The sequence below is a fragment of the Manis javanica genome, chromosome 5 (genome assembly GCF_040802235.1).
Source record: "Manis javanica isolate MJ-LG chromosome 5, MJ_LKY, whole genome shotgun sequence".
NCBI classification, from domain to species: domain Eukaryota; kingdom Metazoa; phylum Chordata; class Mammalia; order Pholidota; family Manidae; genus Manis; species Manis javanica.
Genome location: NC_133160.1, coordinates 138,314,596 through 138,335,878, shown reverse-complemented (window position 1 = coordinate 138,335,878; position 21,283 = coordinate 138,314,596). Strand labels below are relative to the sequence as shown.

The 21,283-nt window shown below is 34.6% G+C and overlaps 1 long non-coding RNA gene across 2 annotated transcripts in view; it reads left to right on the top strand.

Annotated features, from left to right (window-relative positions):
- LOC140849408 (uncharacterized) overlaps positions 1 to 21,283 on the top strand; it is a 112,908-nt gene that overhangs the window by 10,990 nt on the left and 80,635 nt on the right. For both annotated transcript variants that reach the window (XR_012131157.1, XR_012131158.1), the window contains exon 2: positions 14,893 to 15,008. This is a non-coding gene — a long non-coding RNA (uncharacterized lncRNA). The remainder of the gene's footprint in view (positions 1 to 14,892; positions 15,009 to 21,283) is intronic.

The following is a 21,283-nucleotide window of genomic DNA, read 5'->3' as shown; positions in this document are numbered from 1 at the left end:
CTTTAATGTTCTCCATTGCATAAAGAATAATGCTTAGAGAGTCATACAAGGCCTTCCGTGAACTAATTCTTGACTTTCCACTTACTCCACTAACTGAAAAAGGCGTGCGGGTTTGGAAACTTGAGGAAAAGTGTTAGAAAGTTATTGTAATAGTTAATACAAAAATTAATAAAGCCTGAATTCAGACAATAGGAATTTGAAAAGTATAGTGGGATTTGAAAGACCTTTTTGAAATAGAATTGTGATACTTTGATTGCCAGTTGACAGTAAGCAGAATGATTGTAAAAAGATTTGTAGAGCAAAGAGAAACTATATCTTTCTGTTGATATGAAGATCTGTTTAGTATTAAAATCCTAAAGCAACATAGAAAGAGGGAAGATCTATCAAAAGCTATTGCATTTGGGCTCAGGGTAATGGTGTAGGCTCAGTTCACACACTCTTGGGGTGTTTTGCTGAGGATGAGAAGTTAAATGCCACAAAGAAACTTAGCACATCAAACACTATTCTTAATATTTAGTAACTATATTGTCCATTAAATGGACGGTGATTTGAAAAGTAGAGTCTAGACACTCTTTTGGAACTGGAAAATATTTCAATGTAGGTGGATTTTGTGACAAAGTAAGCTGTTACAGAATCATACCACTGGACACTAAATTATGCATGAAGGACATTGAGTGAGCAAACACACTTACCCAAAAGTCAAATAATGTCAAGTTTTCCCAATTCAACAGCATATATAAATGAAAACAAATATTAATAAAATTTCTCAATTTTAAGTTTCCATGCTCAATATTCTTCAACCTTTGACACCTAGCAAGGAACAAAATAAATAACAAAAACCTAAAAGCTAAATCATATTAATGGAAATGTCAGAAATATGATTACAAGAAATCTCAGGTGTATTACTTTTTAGTTGCAGGAACTTGGTTATGTATTTCCATGTATTTTGTTAAGAAAGTGTTGTTACATAATGATAAAGGGGTCAGGCCAATAAGAGGACATAACCATTATAAACATCTATGCACTTAATACAGGAGCACCTAAATATGTGAAACAGATACTAACAGAATTAAAGGAGGAAATAGAATGCAATGCATTCATTTTAGGAGACATCAACATACAACTCACTCCAAAGGACAGATCAACCAGACAGAAAATAAGTAAGGAGACAGAGGCATTGAACAACACATTAGAACAGATGTACCTAACAGACATCTACAGAACACTTTCCTGAAAAACAGCAGGATACACATTCTTCTCAAATGTATTTGGAACATTTCCCAGAGTAGATTGCATACTAGGCCACAAAAAGAGCCTCAGTAAATTAAAAAAAAATTGAAATTGTGTCAACTAGCTTCTTAGACCACAAAGGTATGAAACTAGAAATAAACTATGCAAAGAAAACAAAAAAGTACACAAATGCATGGAGGCTTAATAACATGCTCCTAAATAATCAATGGATCAGTCACCAAATAAAAACAGAAATCAAGCAATATATGGAGACAAATGAAAACAACAACTCAAAAGTCCAAAACTTGTGGGATGCAGCGAAGGCAGTTCTAAGAGGAAAGTATATAGCAATACAGGCTTAGCTTAAGAAAGAAGAACAATCCCAAGTGAACAGTCTAAACTTACAATTAATGAAACTAGGAAAAGAAGAACAAATGAGGCCCCAAATCAGTAGAAGGAGGGACATAATAAAGGTTAAAGCAGAAATAAATAAAATCAAGAAGAATAAAACAATAGAAAGAATCAATGAAAACAAGAGCTGGTTCTTCAAGAAAATAAACAAAATAGATAAATCTCTATCCAGACTTATCAAGAAAAAAAAGAGAGTCTACACACATAAACAGAATCAAAAATGAGAAAGGAAAAATCACTATGGACACCACAGAAATACAAAGAATTATTAGAGATTACTATGAAAATTTATATGCCAACAAATTGAATAACCTAGAAGAAATAAAACTTTCTAGAAAAATACAACCTTCCAAGGCTGACCCAGGAAGAAACAAAATCTGAACAGACCAATTACCAGCAATAAAATTGAATTGATAATTAAAAAACTACCTAAGAACAAACTGCCTGGACCAGATGGCTTCACTGCTGAATTTTATGAAACATTTAAAGAAGAATTAATACCCATTCTCCTTAAAGTTTTCCAAAAAGTAGAAGAGGAGGGAATACTTCCAAACTCATTCTCTGAGGCCAGCATCACTCTAATACCAAAACTAGGCAAAGACACCACAAAAAAAATTATGGACCAATATCCCTGATAAATGTAGATGCAAAAATCCTCAACAAAATATTAGCAAACCAAATTCAAAAATAGATCAAAATGATCATCCATCATGATCATGTGGGATTTATTGCAGGGATGCAAGGATGGTACAATATTCAAAAATCCATTAACATCATACACTGCATCAACAAAAAGAAGGACAAAAGTCACATGATCATCTGTATAGATCCTGAAAAACATTTGAGAAAATTCAACATACATTCATGAAAAATACCCTCAAAAAAATGGGTGTAGAAGGCAAGTACCACAACATAATAAAGGTCATATATGACAAACCAACACCCAACATCATACTTAACAGTGAAAAGCTGAAAACTTTTCCTCTAAATAGGGAATAAGACAAGGATGTCCACTCTTACCATTTTTTATTCAATAGAGAACTGGAAGTCCTAGCCATGGCAATCAGATAACACAAAGAAATAAAAGGCATGCAGATTGGTAAGGAAGAGGTTAAACTGTCCTTGTTTGCAGATGACATGATATTGTACCTAAAAAAAACCTAAAGAATCCACTCCAAAACTGCTAGAACTAGTAACTGAATTCAGCAAAGTTGCGGGATATGAAATTAACACATAGAAATCTGTTGCATTCCTATATACTAATGATGAACTGGCAGAATGAGAAATCAGGAGAAAAATTTCATTTACAATTGCATCAAAAAGAATAAAATACCTATGAATAAACCTAACCAAGGAGGTGAAAGACCTATGCCCTGAAAACTATAAGACACTCGAGAAAAATGAAAGATAACACCAATAAATGGAAATAAATCCCATGCTCATGGATAGGAAGATTTAATGTCAAAATGGCCATCTTGCGTAAAACGATCTACAGATTCAATGCAATTCCTATCAAGATACCAACAGCATTCTTCAAAGAACTTGAACAAATAGTTCTAAAATACAGAACCACAAAAGACCCTGAATAACCAAAGTAATCCCGAGAAAGAACAAAGCCAGAGGGATTATGCTTCCTTACTTCAAGCTCTACTACAAAGCCACAGTAATAAAAACAATTTGGTATTGGCACAAGAATAGACTCATAGATCAATGGAACAGAATAGAGAGCTCAGATATAAACCCACACATATATGGTCAATTAATATCTGTTAAAAGAGTCATGGATATGCATGGAGAAATGAGAGCCTCCTCAACAACTGATGTTGGCAGAACTGGACAGCTACATGTAAGAGAATGAAACTAGATTATTGTCTAACCCCATACACAAAAGTAAACTTGAAATAGATCAAAGACCTGAATGCAAGTCATACAACTATAAAAGTCATAGAAGAAAACACAGGCAAAAATCTCTTGAATATAAACATGAGCAACTTTTTCCTGAACACATGTCCTTGGGCAAGGGAAGCAAAATAAAATATGAACAAATTGGACTAAATCAAACTAAAAACTTCCATACAGCAAAGGACACCATCAGCAGAACAAAAAGGCATCATACAGTATGGGAGAATATATTTATAAATGACTTATCTGATAAGGGGTTAACTTCCAAAATACATAAAGAACTCACATGCCTCAACACCCAAAAAAGCAAATAACTGTTTAAAAAAAGGGCAGAGGATCTAAACTGATACTTCTCCAAAGAAAAAATCTGAATGGCCAACAGGCACATGAAAAGATGTCCCACACTGCTAATCATCAGGAAAATGCAAATTAAAACCACAATGAGATATCACCTCACACCAGTTAGGATGGCTGTAACTCTGAGGGGGAAATATTTTCCCAGCCTGGGGCAAAATTCCCTTCAACCAAAATCTGTCAAAGGGAGAAATAAAGTGGAAGGACCCCGTTTATTGCTTATAAGCAGTCATCTACTTCTGCTCCCCTGTGTCTCTCATGACCCAGCTGCAAAAAGGGGACCTCACCAAACCTCTCTTTTCCAGATATACCCTCGCTCACTCTTGTAATTACCTGTTGATATGGAGATGGTCTACTTCTCTCTCTCTCCACCCCTTGGAAACACCTACTGATATAGAAGTGCTCTAAGGCCAGGTGAGAGATTCTGGAAATGTTGCAATTTTACCCACAATGACCAATATCCAACAGATAAGAAACAACAAATGCTGGAGAGGATGCAGAGGAACCCTCCTACACTGTTTGTGGGAATGTAAATTAGTTCAACTATTGTGAAAAGCAATATGGAGGTTCCTCAAACAACTGAAAATAGAAATATCATTTGACCCAGGAATTCCACTCCTAGAAATTTATCCAAAGAAAAGAAAATCCCTGATTCAAAAAGACATATGAACCCTTATGTTTATCACAGTATGATTTACAATAACCAAGATATGGAAGCAACTTAAGTGTCCATCAAAAGATGAATGTATAAAGAAGAAGTGGTACATATACAATGGAATATTATTCAGGCATTAAAAGAAAGTTAAGTCCTACCATTTGCAACAACATGGATGGAACTAGAGGGTATTATGCTCAGTGAAATAAGCCAGGTAGAGAAAGACAAGTACCAAATGACTTTAATCATTTGTGGAGTAAAACAACAAAGCAAAACTGAGAGAAGAAAACAGCTACAGACTCACAGACTCTAAGAAGGGACTAGAGGTTACCAAAGGGAAAGGTTTGGGGAGGATTTGTGGGGAGGGAGGGAGAAGGGATTAAGGGGAAGTATAAATAGCAATCACAATATAGGTAGGTCATGGGGAAGGCAGTACAGCATGGAAAAGACAAGTAATAACTTTATAGCGTCTTACTACACTGGTAGAGAGTGACTGCCTTGAGGCGGGGTGAGGACTTGATGATATGGGCGAATGTTGAAACCACAATGCTTTTCATGTGAAATCTTCATAAGACTGTATATCAATGATACTTATTTAATATAAAGAAAGAAAGTGTTGCTGTTTCACAGACATGATTAAATATGTCAATTCTCCTGGACTTCTAAACAGCAGATTCACTGCCTGCTCCATAAACAAGTGTGAGTTACAGTTAGCAACCTAACCCAAAAATAATTGAAATGAATACAGAAGCTAAAATTAGAGAAAGGCAGAGGAAGGACAATGCAAAGAGGAAATGACTTTATTTTCTACCACCTCCTCAGTTCCAGTTTCTGTGTTAAGATTGACTCTCATTATCTTCAATTTACCATGAGATGAAATAAATAATTTCAATTAATGGGTGAGAACCTGAAGTCCAGAGAGGTTCGGTTACTTATCCTGAATCTCATAGCAAGCAAGTGATTTAAAAGTTTGTTTGCTCTCTGAAAGTTATGTTTTCTTGAAGCATAAAATTGACTGGTTAATTTGCTAAACTCAATAGTGTGTTAGGTAGATTCCAGTTCATTTAAAACTTAATGGAAGAGCATGATTGTTATTTTTATTGTACCAGTGCTACTATTTTCACCTCCTTAATAGTTCAAACTTACCTGGTTAGGCTTCCTTTGCCAAAAAAAGAAAAAAGAAGTGTTAAAAATAATGTTTTATTCCCTTTCAACCAGAATGAAATAATAACATGATAAAATTTCAGAAAATCAAAGAGAATTCAAATAAGATAAACTCAGATCTAGTGGTTTCATTTCAATATGCTAGAATTAGGAAATGTTCCTTGAGTTAGGATTAACTTTAATGCACAACTACTCAGTGTAGGTCTACTTCAACCATCCATGGTGGAATACATCTCTTGCCATTCCTTGGAATCAGAACTTTTCCAGAAAGTCTGGGACATTTAAATGGAGCAGCACTATTCAAAAGTTGGGACTGAAGATGTGAGTCAGCTCATAAAAGTTAAAATAAATAAATAAAAAGGTTGACTATAGCCTTTAATTAAGTGACAAAATGGACTGGAATTAATTCCAAAAATTATTTCAGATATTTTCCCCATTGCATATCATTTTTCTCCCTGTTTTGATCTCAACTTGATAACAGAATCTCAGATTAGTCTCCTTCTGTGACCACATTCTTATTGCAGACCCCAGAATTTCCTAGGTCTGTTTTTTTTCCTTGCTGCTTATCCAACTATATGCACTCATGTTAGGACAGCTAACATACTCCTACCTTTATTACACCAACTCCAGAACAAGAAACTTGAGCTCTGATTGCTGTTGTGCACAGACTTTGTGGCTAAAATATCTCAAATGTAACTTTGCAACATACAAGGTGAAACTAGAAATAAATCTAACATATTTGAATAAATCCATGAATGATTACTCTATGATTGATTTTAAGGGAGATCATGACAGTTTGGTCATGGCATGCCTCATTTATATTAACAGCATTTGGCATAGCACATAGTATTCATAAAATAAATGTTCAATAATCAGGTAATTTGTTGAAAAGAAACGTTGGTATCAGAGTTCCTAGAACTAATAAAATGAAACTGTCCAACTCAAGCAGCAAAGGAATAGATTGAAGGATTTGCTGGAAAAGTTGGGATATGAGACTTGTAAAATGTGTAGGAACAAAGGAGGCTAGTTGGAAGTGAGGCCCACAGAATTGTTCCAGCGAATGAGTATGGTGAAGACCTCAGAGTCACTATTTTGAACCACAGACACCAGAGCTTGATGCGTCCCCATGACCCACGCTGGACCTCTGACCCTGCCTCTAGCATTGTTTTCACTATTGTCCTTAGAAGCTGGATGTGACTACCACCATTTGGCCACCTCTTGTATTAAGTGCTTGTCTGACTATCTCTCACCTGTTCTGTCTGAATATTGTATTCTATTAAAGAGGAAAAATAACTACAGTAGAGGCCAAGGTGGTTAAAGAAAGATTGGTTGAAATGTTTAGCTTAAGAAAATGGATAAAGCTGTTTTAAATATTTAAAAATCATACATATGATCTAGTTTCAAGTATTTCAGAAGATGGAGCAAAGACTAATGAGAAGAAATTATGAGAAAGCAGAACTTCTTTTTAACATTAAAAAAAAAGTCCGAAATTGGAATGGGCAAGATCCATTTTTCCAGGGATCTTTTTACAGTAATTATACAAGGAATAATTATGTAGGAACAAGAAGGTCACTTCCTAGGATATCAGGGAACATATTACTGTTTGAATGTGAGACTGGACTGCATAATTGGTAAGATTAGAGTAGCTCTAAGTCTACACAGTCCTTTGATCTCTGCCTTTGAATTTCATGTAAAATATTTAAAATAGTTTACATTGCTAATTGGTCTTTACATTGAAAGAAATTTAACATTTGTACAAAAAAACAAAATTTGCCTCCAGCCTCTTGAGCATAATTACTTCTGTGTAAAACATACCGTAATTATTTCTCAGTTCTTTTCTTGGCAATTTATGATGTTAACAGATACACCTCAACTTGATGTAGCTACTATTGGATTACTTTATATATGGCTATTGAAAACATATATCCTGTGTGTGCTTTTGGAATTTTTGAATTGTTCATTCAAATAGTTTAATAGATATTCTAGGACATTTCATGTACATTTTTGCATGATTGGTTAACTCTTCATTTTAAAATACTTTCAAAAGTATAAAAAAGTTGCAAAATAGTACAAAGAATTCCTATTTGTCCTTCACTTAATTTCCCCAACATTTAATGTTACAATATTTGCTTAGTCATTCTTTTCTCCCTTTGTGTGTGTATGTGCATGTGTATGTATGTGTGTGTGTGTGTAGTCTAGGAATAATTGCACTGATAAAGTTAAACAGGAAAAGATGTTATTCAAGACTATGGCAATAGAGGAAAGGGACTGAAAATTTCTCTGAAATAAAAAGTGGGAGGATTTTTAAACTCTGGGGTGATCTAATGGATGAGTACTGGAGGATATTACAGAGGGGGTTGGTCAATATGATTAGGTCATCTAAGTTAGGCTCTTACCCTCCATGGAGATGGGGAGATAGGGATACTATCTTTATTAAATTTCAAAGGGATGACTCCCAGGTTCTGGAAAAAGACATAGTTAGGTTAAAACTGGCTAAAAGATATGAGAAGATTTACATCTCTAAGGGGAAAGAAAACATTTAAAATTACAAGTTTTCTCAAGTAAATGCTCTAAGAAAAGTGAAATCAGGGGCCTAACATGAGCAAGAAATGTTTCTAAAGTGAGAGTAGTGATCAAGCCATGTTGGCCAGTGTATATATGGGTCATGGTGATAGCATAAACTATGTCATCTAGAGCTCAAAATACATGAATGTACATACACACAAATAACTATACACATGTACATGCATATGTGAATGTGTATTTACATATTTTCTGAAATGTTTAAGAGTAAGCTCTAGACACAATGCCTCTTCATTTCTAAACATTTCTGTATGTACTCATAAAAAAAGTATAATTCTTTTACATACATTTTTTCCATTATATAATACAGTATAATTATTAAAATCATAAAGTTAATCTTAAATGTTTTTCACTACAACCCCAGACTGGATGTTATTGTCAGGCTACTTTTTACAAATGAGAGGACCATGCACACTGACATTTATCCCTAGTTTTGGGTTCCAAAGATATTCTAACAACTTTAGTAAAGGACAATTCTTTAAGATTTACTACATGCTGTTTAACTTTCAGGATGTTGAACAATAATTGCTAGCAGTTAGGTATGTTCGTAATTGATTTGAAGATTTGTGTCTTAGTTATCTCAAGAGAATATGTTTTCCATCAGGGTCTCTAGAATTTTGGAATTCCCTGTTATTTCTGGCTGTGTTAGAAAACTGAGTATGTTGAACTTAAATACCTGCTGTGAGGCCCATATGTTGTATTATGCTTTTGCCAGGTTTATGTAGGAAGCTCAACAAAAGCAAGGGAGTCCTTTCCATCATTAATGATTTCCTAGGCCCTTAGCCACATTCTGTGAACCATAGAAATAAATAAATGAAATACTCATTTAAAAATTTAAACTATCAGTATTGTATAAATGAAGGTGAAAGGAATGACATATATGAATAGGCTCTCATTAGATTGAGTTATGTTAAAATTTTCCAAGATAAACTGGCAGTTTTTGAAATTCCTCAGTAACTTAAAGGATACATTGTTTTCTTTCAGTGTCCATAAGTCTCATGTCTAGCTAGATACAAAAATATATAGATAAAGTGAGCACCTTTATATATTAAAAAGTATCAGTAAGGAAGACAAGGAAATTAACCTTTATTTTACTCTTTCTAATAAATTTGTATTCTTGAACTTCTAGACACAAACTAAGACTTGTAATTTAGATTTCAGCAGCATTCTGTTAACATTTGATATAAAAGATACCTGAATTGTTGAGTAAGAATCTGATTCAAAGTCTGCATCAGGAGTTGGCAAACTTTCTGTGGAAGGTCAAATAGTAAATATTTTTAGATTTTGTAGTCCATGTATGGTCTCAATCACATATTCTTCTTTGATTTCTTCTACAAACTTATAAAAATATAAAGATGATTTTTAGCTCAAGTGCCATACCAAAGCACATGGAAAATAATATGTGGCCATGGGTTTAGCCTTTATATATTGAATACTGAATATGAACATATGTATTCAGCTGCAGAAGATTATAGTGACATGATTTCTTTATATGAGCTAGTAGAGGTTCTCAATTTTTTGCTTAAGAAATTCACTGTTTTAATGTAACCAAATGCATTCAGTGGCAAAGATTCCATAACATATACTCTTGCTGATCCCATTACCAAAATGACTACCAAACTAATGATTCTATTAAAACATTAAGACTGAACAAAATGAAAAGCTGGATCCAAGTTTAGAAAGTATGTGATTAATCTTTATCCACCTATTAGCATTCTTGCATAGGTGAAGCTAACCTGCTCTAAGTTACTATAAATCAATACTAACTGAATATGGAAAAGGGTAGTGGCAGGGATTTCCTAGCTATTGTGTATATGCTTGTGTTTGTGTGTGCATGTGTGTATGTGTGCATGTGTGTATGTGTGCATGTGTGTATGTGTGATTTATCATGCAACTGCTATTACGGTTGCTAGTTAACCTACAATAATAATTATTGGTATAACCAATCTTGGTTGCAAAAGGAAAATGCATGGCCTTTAAAAAGATGGGCAAATATATTATGATTTATTTTAGTACTGCTATATAATTAATATTTAGCAGAATATCTGGCACTGAAGATACTAAATACATATAAAACGAGTGTATAGAAAGAAGTTCTGATAATCAAACTACTGATATCGGTGAGGCCTTAGTGGTGGAGAGAAAATCAATCCTGAAGTATAAAGGTACCAAAACAGAAAATCAGGACAAGATGTGGACTCAAGGGAGAGAACAGGGACTACTACTGGGACCAAGCTACAAGGCAGGGGTTGGGTGAGGGTAGAAAAAGACCCAGTACTGCAACACAGACATGAGAACGCAGGAGAGTCATGCTGAATTCCTGACCTGCTGGCCAAACCCTTGTCTTTCCTTACTGAGCAGAGTTGGCATCAGAGCATGACTCAAGCTGAACCTAAAAATGCAGATCTGGTGGTTTCTCTGTAAAAGGACATTTTGATTTCCAGAGGCAGCCCAGAGTCTGACATCTCACAGTTGTTTACTACTTAACTAATTGAAGAAATAACTATGGTGGAAAGAGAGCAAGGCAAATCATTAAAGTTGTATTTTTTAAAAAAATGTATTTATATTTATAAAGTATAACATTTTTTATGAAATTGCTGAAAATAATGGGACTCATAAGGACAGTTTAGAAACTAAATATCATTTCCTTCCCATGATGATTCATAATTATTAATTTAATTACCTATCATGATTTTGATATTAATTCCTTGGGTTTTATGGCTAACATGAGTACATTCCATATACCTTTTTCCACTTCTCCTATAAAAAAAAGTACAGTCAATGTGTTATAAGCAAATATCATTTAAAGACAGTATCACATATTATAGACACTAGTAAAATGTATAATTTCTGAAATAACAAATCAGTATGAAAACAAAATATTCAATATTTCACAGACAAGGCTGAGTTTAGATGACTTTTAATTCTTTCAAATTAGCGATTGAGAAACTGATTATAAAGAAAATGGAGTAGTAACTTTACTAGAAAATTTCTAAACAACTCTGTGGTGCTGTTGGCAAAGAACTTTGGGTAACAGAAAACAGTTGAGTTGCTCTTTCATATCTCCTGGTTTTCCTGAATACCCATCCAGCCTAATAGTTGCAGTATTTCACAGTCTTTAACATATCATAGTAATTCAGTAAATAAGTTTGAATTAATTTGCTACAAAACTAAGATCTTGGGTGAAGTTTCAAACTATAAGACAGTGGTGCACTGAAGCTGGCCTCTACCAGTTCACACATACAAATGGTTAAGTTTTCAGGAAAGATGTGAAGACTTATTGAACAATAATTTTTATGAACTTAAAATTAAGTATATTATGCTAAACAAAGTTAAAAACACTTTAAACATCTTTTCCTAATCATTTTATTACATTTTACTACTTCTGATTCTGAGATTTTATATGTCTATTGTTTTCAGTTGGCGGAAGTATTACATAACAGAATGTTACTGCACATCTCTTGCCATTTCTGTATTCAGTGATGTCACAAATCACATGAAGTATGCTGTAGTAGAAATATTGACACCAAAGAAATTAGCAAATGCTGCGAATGAGAGCTCTTTTCCCCTAGAGAACCAATTGTAAACATTTACCAGCATATCAATCTTCATTAAAAAAAATTTTTTTCTGTTTGTAAGATCATCATGTAAATGAGACAAGAGTTGGAAAGGGAAGACTTGAGACCAAGGATTATACAAGCTAAAAATAAGTGACATATTCATACAGACTTACTCTTTAAAATAGGTCTACATTAAGTAAAAATATAGAAGCCAACATTTTACTTTAAAGGACAGTCTCAACTCTCTACTAGGTAGATCAATCAATATACAATTGTCTGTAAATAGAAGTCAGACAAGCTACTACAGTCTGTGTGTGAATGAGTGATATTCATAAAGGTTTGACTTTTTCTCAGTTCTCAAACATGTGATTTTCACTTTGATTTACACTGACCAGTGTATTAGCCATCATGCAATGTGTTATCAGTGACATGAGTGAGCTTCTAGAACACCAACTTGGATTCAGGCAATCAGTACATTAAGTAGAAGCCAATGCTGGGGATTATAGCCCTCTCTGAGGAGCCTCTTTGCTAGTTTTACTTCATATGAAGGGAACAAGTTTAGACAAATGACTGTCATGCATCAAGGAAAAAAAAAACCTCGAGGGAAAACAGATTCAAGATTAGTTTGAAAATTAGTTCCAAATTTTTCCCTGTTAACCATTGGGTTTATATGAAGATGACAAGTGAAAGACAAATTGAACAAATAAAAATTTCATGAATAAATCCAGAAATACAGATACTTATATGAATATGTCTACAGGAATATATTTGCAAACAGGCTTAATAAAGATAGTGGAAGCATTTCCCACCAAATAGTGAGAGCAGCTAACTCTGGGTGGTGGCCTGTTTGCTGAGTTTACCATCTTTTTTTCTATTTTAAAATATACCACTTCAATGTCTTACATTTAGCATGCATCATTTTATTATAAAAGAAAACAAATTACAAATAAATATAAATTCTAGAGACTCTTAATCATTTAAGTTTACAATTTCTTCAAATTTTACATGAAAAATATAGGTTGGTCCTAATTTCCTGAAAAATATAGAATTTAAAGCAAAAAGCCAAGTTTGCTGTCTTTTAAACATAGTAACATTCTTTGTCTTAAAAAAAAATCTGACAGTTGAAAACATGCTATACAATTATATATTAAAATGATACTTTTCTTTTTGCAGTTTAAGGCAGTATACAATATATGTTAAAAGTATGCATTTTGAATGCTGTCAGATACAGCTTCAGATCTCCCCTACGCCATTTACTTTGTGAATGTAACTTTGAGACAACTTATTTGAACTTTCTCCTCCTCATTTTGTCAATGACAAAATAGAGATAATAAAATCTACTTTGTAGGAATTTTGTGAAAATCAAATATGAAGATATGTCCAGCATGTAATTAACAATCAGTAAGTAGTGGCTTAAAATAGTACCAAAAGAGGGAAAGATGTTTCAGAACTGTCTGAGGAGACTCAAATGAAACTCAGATATTCAGTCTTGAAATTCTGTTCTGATGTTAGAGCAATTCATTTTAACATTAGAAAATTAAATGATCAGATCTCTGATATTTATGATAGCTGCAATACAAGTGTTCATTACAAACTAAGGTAAATGATGCTCCTAGGATATGTCTATAATATCTGTTGCTCTCATTTCTGGTTCTGTACCATCTCTATCCTTCTGAACAAGCAGGGAACAAAATTGCATATGTTGTTCCAGCTGCTGTGGCTTCAGGCTTTACACAATGAAGTTAACTTGTGAGACTAATATATGAAGCCAAGAAACTGAATTTTTTCACAATGAGATTACATGGCAAATTTTTATTTTGAAATATATGAGTTTGGGTATAGCCCAGATTTGTTTTAACTTAGTACATTCTTCTAAAGGGACTAAAGTCCAATTCAATGTGATACAACAGACACCAAATATTTATTGGGATACTATCATGTGCTGGGTATTATTCCTGGAACTAGGAATCAATGAACAGGGTAAGTATGTATATTTTATGAAGCTAATCATTTAATGGTGGGGGAATAATAATAAGTAACTTACATATAAATGTTAGAACATGAGAAGTGCTTTGAAAAAAATAGTGCAAAGTAAAACAAGTTGTGCAAGTTACAATTTACATGTACTTCAAGTCCCTTCACAAATATCACTTCAATGAATGACACCTCCCCTGACCACACTATATAAATTGTAATCTCTTCCCAAACCAAAACTCAATTCAGTTCCCCTAAATTTGCTCTGTGCTCTCCATAGCAATTACTGCTATTATTATTATTATTCATTATCTTTCTTATCCCTTCCATTTGAATACACACTCTATGAGTGCAAAGGATTTTTGTCTGTTGTTTTTTTTTTCTTTGTATTCTCACTCTAGGCTAACCCACTAGTAACTGATTTCATGATGTGGTAGAAAATCTTGAAAACTGATCAGAGAGCAGATAATGAAGGATGACCATAAAGAATCTCTTTTTATTTATTGTACTGGTTACTGTGAGCTACTGAGCAAATAACGCCCTCTGTTTTGAGCTTTAGAATGATCATTTCAGTCAGTGAAATTATGAGGGTGGATTGGATGGGGGAGAGACTGGAGGCCCTGGGAAATGAGTGCCTCTTCTAAGGAGTGGCAGGCAGGCTGTAGAAGCTGTGGTGCAAATAAAGGATGGATCGGACTTGTCAACTGGAAATTGTGAAGGAAAAATAAATTAAGACTTTCACACAAGTTTGAATGCCTAGATAGATAGTGATGCCTTTAAATGGATAGAGAGTTAAAAAAAAAAAAGGTGAGGGACACATTGGAGAATACATGTTCAGTTGAGGTATTCTGAGTTGGAGTAAATACATGGGATAGTCAGGTAGAGTAAGTAAACACTTAAATTCAGGACTGGAGTCTTGGAGGTATCAGGACTGGAATTAGAGCTTTGAGAATCATGAACATCTTGGTAACAGTTGAAAAAGTGTGGCTGAAAAAAAATAACAATGGTTTGCATGTTAGAGAGAAAGCAAAGAAAAAGGAGATTTTTTTTTTCTTAAAGGGCAGGGTAAAGTCCTACTGGCAAAACAATGCAGCCCAGATGAACTAACTGCCTCTGAAACACTCCAGGAGGACACAGCGGTAGGAGGCTCCTTTTCCTTCTTCCACTTGACCAAGGTAAGTAAAAATGAGAACTTTTTAATAATCGTTCTAAATAAACTGAACTTCGGTCTTCCATTCCCCTTTCATTTCTATTACACTTAAAAATTTGGGAGGTGCTGCGTTCTGCTACAAATCAGCTAACAACCTGAACTACAGGCACACTCGGTCAGCACCCGGGGTTTCCACTTTTCACCAGCTATGAAATAGCCGAAACCCTGCCTGATAGGGGCTCAGATCACCGCTGTTCTTTTCTAAAGACTCCTAACCCGATGCTTGGCGGTAGAAATTTCTCCATAGCAGGCTGTAAATCAGTGATTTGGATTCTCACTTCCAAACTGTGAATCCCTTGGAAGTAAAAACAACCTTCGTAAGGAGAAAGGGTTTCTTTTGCTTCTTTGTCCTTTTGTTCTAGACGTCTAGAAAAGTCACCTGTTAACAATCCATCTTTTTAGTTTTTAGAACATGAACTACTTACCACATCCACACAAATAACACTCACAAGGGTCATCATATGTGCAATTAGAAGTTTTTACTGGGCTCTTTTCACTAATGGGCAAGGATCTTGCATGTTTCACTTTTGTTTTTTTCATATTTTGCACAATTGCTAGCTAACTTCTTTAGTGATTTCTGGAGTCACACTCCAATACCACTGACTGCTCTTAATTTGACACAATTTAGTTCTCTTACTTTCTAGAGAAAATAGAGGCCATAAGTTCCTTCAACTTCTTACCTGCCTCTGATATATATCTTTCATCCTGATTCATATTGTACTGGAAGAATGCATCCTATCCTATTCCTGTCCTGAACTGTTTTTTTCAGTGAGTACCATCAATACTTAAAATACTTTAACATCAATATCTTACAAATTATCTATTCTTTTTTTTTGAATGTTTCCCTTCACCATTATACTTGTGTTTCCAATTCTGTAATCCATGGCATACAATTTTTTGAGTCTTTTTCCCATCTTTCTTTCTTTTCCTTACTGTATTTTTCTCCCTTCACAGCAAAACTTCTTATAAAGGTTATCTACTCTTTATGACTCCACTTCTGAAAATCAAATTATCTCCAACATATTGTGTTATCATTTCTAATATCTATGAAATTGCCTTCCATTGATAGACCCAATAGAAAAAATAGTAATCTATCTTATTTTACATTTTTTCTATAACATTTGATGCTTTTATGTAATTTGAATCTTTTGAAATAAAATTCTGCACTGGCTGCTGGTGTGCTATGTACTCCTTTCCTATTTGTTTCTCCTCTATGTATAGTTCCTTTTTCTCAGTTTCCATCTGTTTGCTGAATATTTCCCAAAGTGCCATTTTTAGGTTTCTTCTCATTCTCTATGAATAATTGGTTGTCTCTCCCTTAGCTTCAAATGTCTGTCACCTACATACTGACCAATCGAAACTTAAATCTTCAACCCAAAAATCTAGATTAAAATATTCAGCAACTCATTTCTCCCATCCAATCTTCACTTGAGTTTTCTGAAATATTTAAAGCAGACTGTATTTTAAGCAAAGCTCATCATCTCTCTCATCCACCCATAAGATATTTGGGTCTTCTTTTTATTCCTTACCTTGGAGAAAAATACAACAGCATCAAAGCAGAAAACCAGAATTCTAAACTCTCCCTTTTCTATCCTTTCTTAAGCTGTGAGCTCTTTGAGTAAGGGAATTTGATCTTTCCTTTTTAGTTCCATAGTGATCAAAACATATTACAAGTTCAATAGTTGTTTATTCAACTGAATCAAAAAAAGCTAATGTTAGGTACTAAAGAATTATTAGATCATTTTATTTAAATAACCTTTTAATCTTTTATAACTTTAATCTTTCAAAGATTGAGAATAAGTCATTTTCATCATAGATCATATTGTATACTAAGAGTTTAGAAAAATGAGAAATCTGCCTTCTCAGAAATTGTAACCATTTTGAAATTAATATATTTCCAGTTTTCATATTCTTGACCATTACATTTTTGTTGAATTTTTCTCAAGTCTCTTGTTTTGTGTCTTCTGAATTTTTTTAGCTGGGTGAGAAAATGACTTAATATAGTAACCTAGTAGCTGGATATGTGTTTTACTTTTAGATTATATATTTAAAATAATCACTTTTCTATTTTTTCAGAATATAAAACTCACAAATACTGTGATAAATTTCTTATATTTATTTTTATTTTTTAATTTTTTTTTTTTTTTTGCCTGTACACAAATGTTTATTTGTACAAAACGTGGCTTTATTCATATGTACCCCAAAATAGAAATAACACAAATATCCTTCACCTAGTGAATCAATAAACAAAATGTGGTACAGCCATAAATGGGCTACATTCAGCAATAAAAAGAATTAAAGTATACAACAACATGGATGAATCTCAAAGGTATTATGGGAAGTGAAAAGAGCCAGACTATTGATGTGACATTCTGGAAAAAGTAAGACTACAAAGGGGCAGGAGGGACTTTGGGGAAGTTATGGACATAATAGTCCTATGTCTTGATTGTAATGGTGTTACGTGTCTGCCAAAACTTACAGAACTGTGTGCTAAAAAGTGTGAGTTTAGTATGAAAGTTATTTCAATAATAAAACAATTCTATTTAAAAAATCATTTTTAGCAAGAGGAAAGATACAAGTTTATGCACAAGAGACTACTCAACCATTGCAGAAACTGATTATTTTTAAAAATAAGCACAACTTATTTTAATTTTGTCAAGCCCCAAGTATAGTTGAAAAAATTATATATATTTGAAGTGTACAACGTGATGGTTTGATATACATAAACATTGTGAAATGATTACCACAGTCAAGTTTATAGTTACCTTTGTGTGTATGTGTGTGGTGAGATTGCTTAAGATTTGCTCTCAGCAAATTCCAAATTAACAATACGGAACTATTAACTATAGTCACCATGCTGTACATTAGATCTTCAGAACTTACTCGTCTTATAACTGAAAGTTTATACCCTTTGATGAATATCTCTATGTTTCCCCCACCTTCCAGCCCCTGGCAACCACTATCCTACTCTCTGTTTCTCTGAGTTTGACTTTAAAAATATTCTACATATAAGTAATACCATACAGTATTTTTCTTTGATTTACTTCACTCAGTAGCATAATGCCCTCAAGGTCCATCTATGATGTCACAAATGGCAGGATTTTCTTATTTCTGATGGCTGAATGATACTCCATTCACATCTTCTTTATCCATTCATTTGGAGACAGACGCTTAGATAATTTCCATATCTTGGCTCTTGTGAATAATGCTGCAATGAACATGGAGTATGGCCATCTGAGATCCAGATTTCATTTCCTTTGACTATATACCCAGAGGTAGAATTACTGGATGATATAGTAGTTCTATTTTTTTTTTTTTTTTTTTTTTGAGAGGGCATCTCTCATATTTATTGATCAAATGGTTGTTAACAACAATAAAATTCAGTATAGGGGGGTCAACGCTCAATGTACAATCATTAATCCATCTCAAGCCTAATTCTCGTCAGTCTCCAATCTTCTGAAGCATAACGAACAAGTTCTTACATGGTGAACGAATTCTTACATAGTGAATAAATTCTTACATGGTGAACAGTACAAGGGCAGTCATCACAGAAACTTTCGGTTTTGATCATGCAATATGACCTATAAACAATCAGGTCAAATATGAATATTCGTTTGATTTTTGTACTTGATCTATATGTTGATCCCCCATTTCTCCTACTATTATTATTATTTTTATTTTTAATAAAATGCTGAAGTGGTAGGTAGATGCAAGATAAAGGTGTAGAAAACATAGTTTAGTGCTGTAAGAAGGCAAATGTAGATGATCAGATGATCAGGTGTGTGCCTATGGACTAAGTATTAATCCAGGCTAGACAAGGGCATCAAGACATCCACGGATGCAGATTTCTCTCAAAGCAGGGGGGGGTGAGGTTCTGAGCCTCACCTCTGTTGATCCCCAAATTCTCACCTGATGGCCCCCCTGCGACTGTGCCTGTCTTAGGTTGTTCCTCCCTTGAGGAATCTTACCCGTCTCTGGCTAACCAGTCATCTTCCGGGGCCATACAGGGAAATGTAAAGTTGGTACGTGAGAGAGAAGCCATATTGTTTGCAAAGGTTAGCTTTTTACTTCTTTGCAGATTTATGCCCTGTGGCTTCTATGCCCAGCACTTGTCTCAAGGTATCTTTACCACCTGGAGGAATTATGATACTCGGTAAATTCGATATGAGGCACGAATTCTATTTAAGGGTTGTAATTAGGAAGGAAGAAGAAAAGCTATAGATGTAGCATACGAAGGAAACTTGGGAGGATTGATTATTTCTTTGACATATCTTCTTGTATAGTACCTTAAGTATGTATAGGTTTTAAACTACTAACTAATTTGCACACATATATTAACATAATAGGAATACGGTGACATAAACAAAGCAAATCTATAATTACCATCCATCTCCAGTGAAGCCAAGAAAACCATTTAGGCACCCTAGGCATTTGTGAAAATTTATCTATGATATGATGGATATTGTCCAACTGTACTTGAACCATCAGACAAATTAAAGCAGCCCATTTCTGGGATCTGTTCACATCCCATATGTTCTTTTAACCATAGATAGTCTATAGTCATGAGATTTTGGAGTGCTACAACTTGCACCCCTCCCAACTCCTGGTTGAGTTCCAACAGTACAGATCCGGTCAAATTCGTTGTCTCACTGTATGCACATGCCAGCCTAGACATCTCCCTCCTCATTCTTATGGCAAGTCCAGGAGATGGTGGGCTGGATGCAGCCACAACCGCAGCATCGTCTGAATCCCTGTGGAGGCTTTTTGATGATCATCCCCCGGCACAAGTCCTCCAGAGAGTGCTGATGCCGGAAGCTCCTCCTCATATCGTATCTTAGTTCATTTTCTGGGTATCCAAGCTAGGCCTTGATCTCCTGCATAGAAACAAGCAGACCCTTTGCCCACACTTTGACATGCCCTCTATACCACTGTGCAGAACTCATTGGAGGTCAGCACACAGTAACTGCTTTTTTTTTTTTTTTTTTTTTAATTAAGAGAAAGGAATATTATCAGAAAAGAGTACCTCCATAGCTGATCATCTGACACCCTTTAAGTGATCAACATTAAGGATATTTAAAGCATGCGTTGATCTTTGATTTACCAATAGTTTTATCCTGTTAAGGAGTAATCCCCCTTTTCCTTCTTTCTTTCTTTCTTTCTTTTTTTTTTTTTTTTTTTTTTAAATTTTTAATCTACACTTACATGAAGAATACTATGTTTACTATGCTCTCCCCTATATCAGGTCCCCCCTAACAACCACATTACGGTTACTGTCCATCAGCTTAGCAAAATGTTGTAGAGTCACTACTTGTCCTCTCTGTGTTGTGCAGCCCACCCTCCCCTTGCTCCCTCCCCCCCATGCATGCTAATCTTAATAACCCCCTTTTTCTTCCCCCCCTTATCCCTCCCTGCCCACCCATCCTCCCCAGTTCCTTTCCCTTTGGTACCTGTTAGTCCATTTTTGGGTTCTGTAACTTCACTGCTGTTTTGTTCCTTCAGTTTTTCCTTTGTTCCTATACTCCTCAGATGAGTGACATCATTTGGTATTTCTCTTTCTCCGCTTGGCTTATTTCACTGAGCATAATACTCTCCAGCTCCATCCATGTTGCTGCAAATGGTTGGATTTTTCCACTTCTTATGGCTGAGTAGTATTCCATTGTGTATATGTACCACATCTTCTTTATCCATTCATCTACCGATGGACATTTAGGTTGCTTCCAATTCTTGGCTATTGTAAATAGTGCTGCGATAAACATAGGGGTGCATCTGTCTTTCTCAAACTTGATTGCTGCGTTCTTAGGGTAAATTCCTAGGAGTGGGATTCCTGGGTCAAAAGGTAGGTCTGTTTTGAGCATTTTGATGAACCTCCAAACTGCTTTCCACAATGGTTGAACTAATTTACATTCCCACCAGCAGTGTAGGAGGGTTCCCCTTTCTCCACAGCCTCGCCAACATTTGTTGTTGTTTGTCTTTTGGATGGCAGCTATCCTTACTGGTGTGAGGTGATACCTCATTGTAGTTTTAATTTGCATTTCTCTGATAATTAGCAATGTGGAGCATCTTTTCATGTGTCTCTTGGCCATCTGTATTTCTTTTTTGGAGAACTGTCTGTTCAGTTCCTCTGCCCATTTTTTAATTGGGTTATTTGTTTTTTGTTTGTTGAGGCGTGTGAGCTCTTTATATATTCTGGACGTCAAGCCTTTATCGGATCTGTCATTTTCAAATATATTCTCCCATACT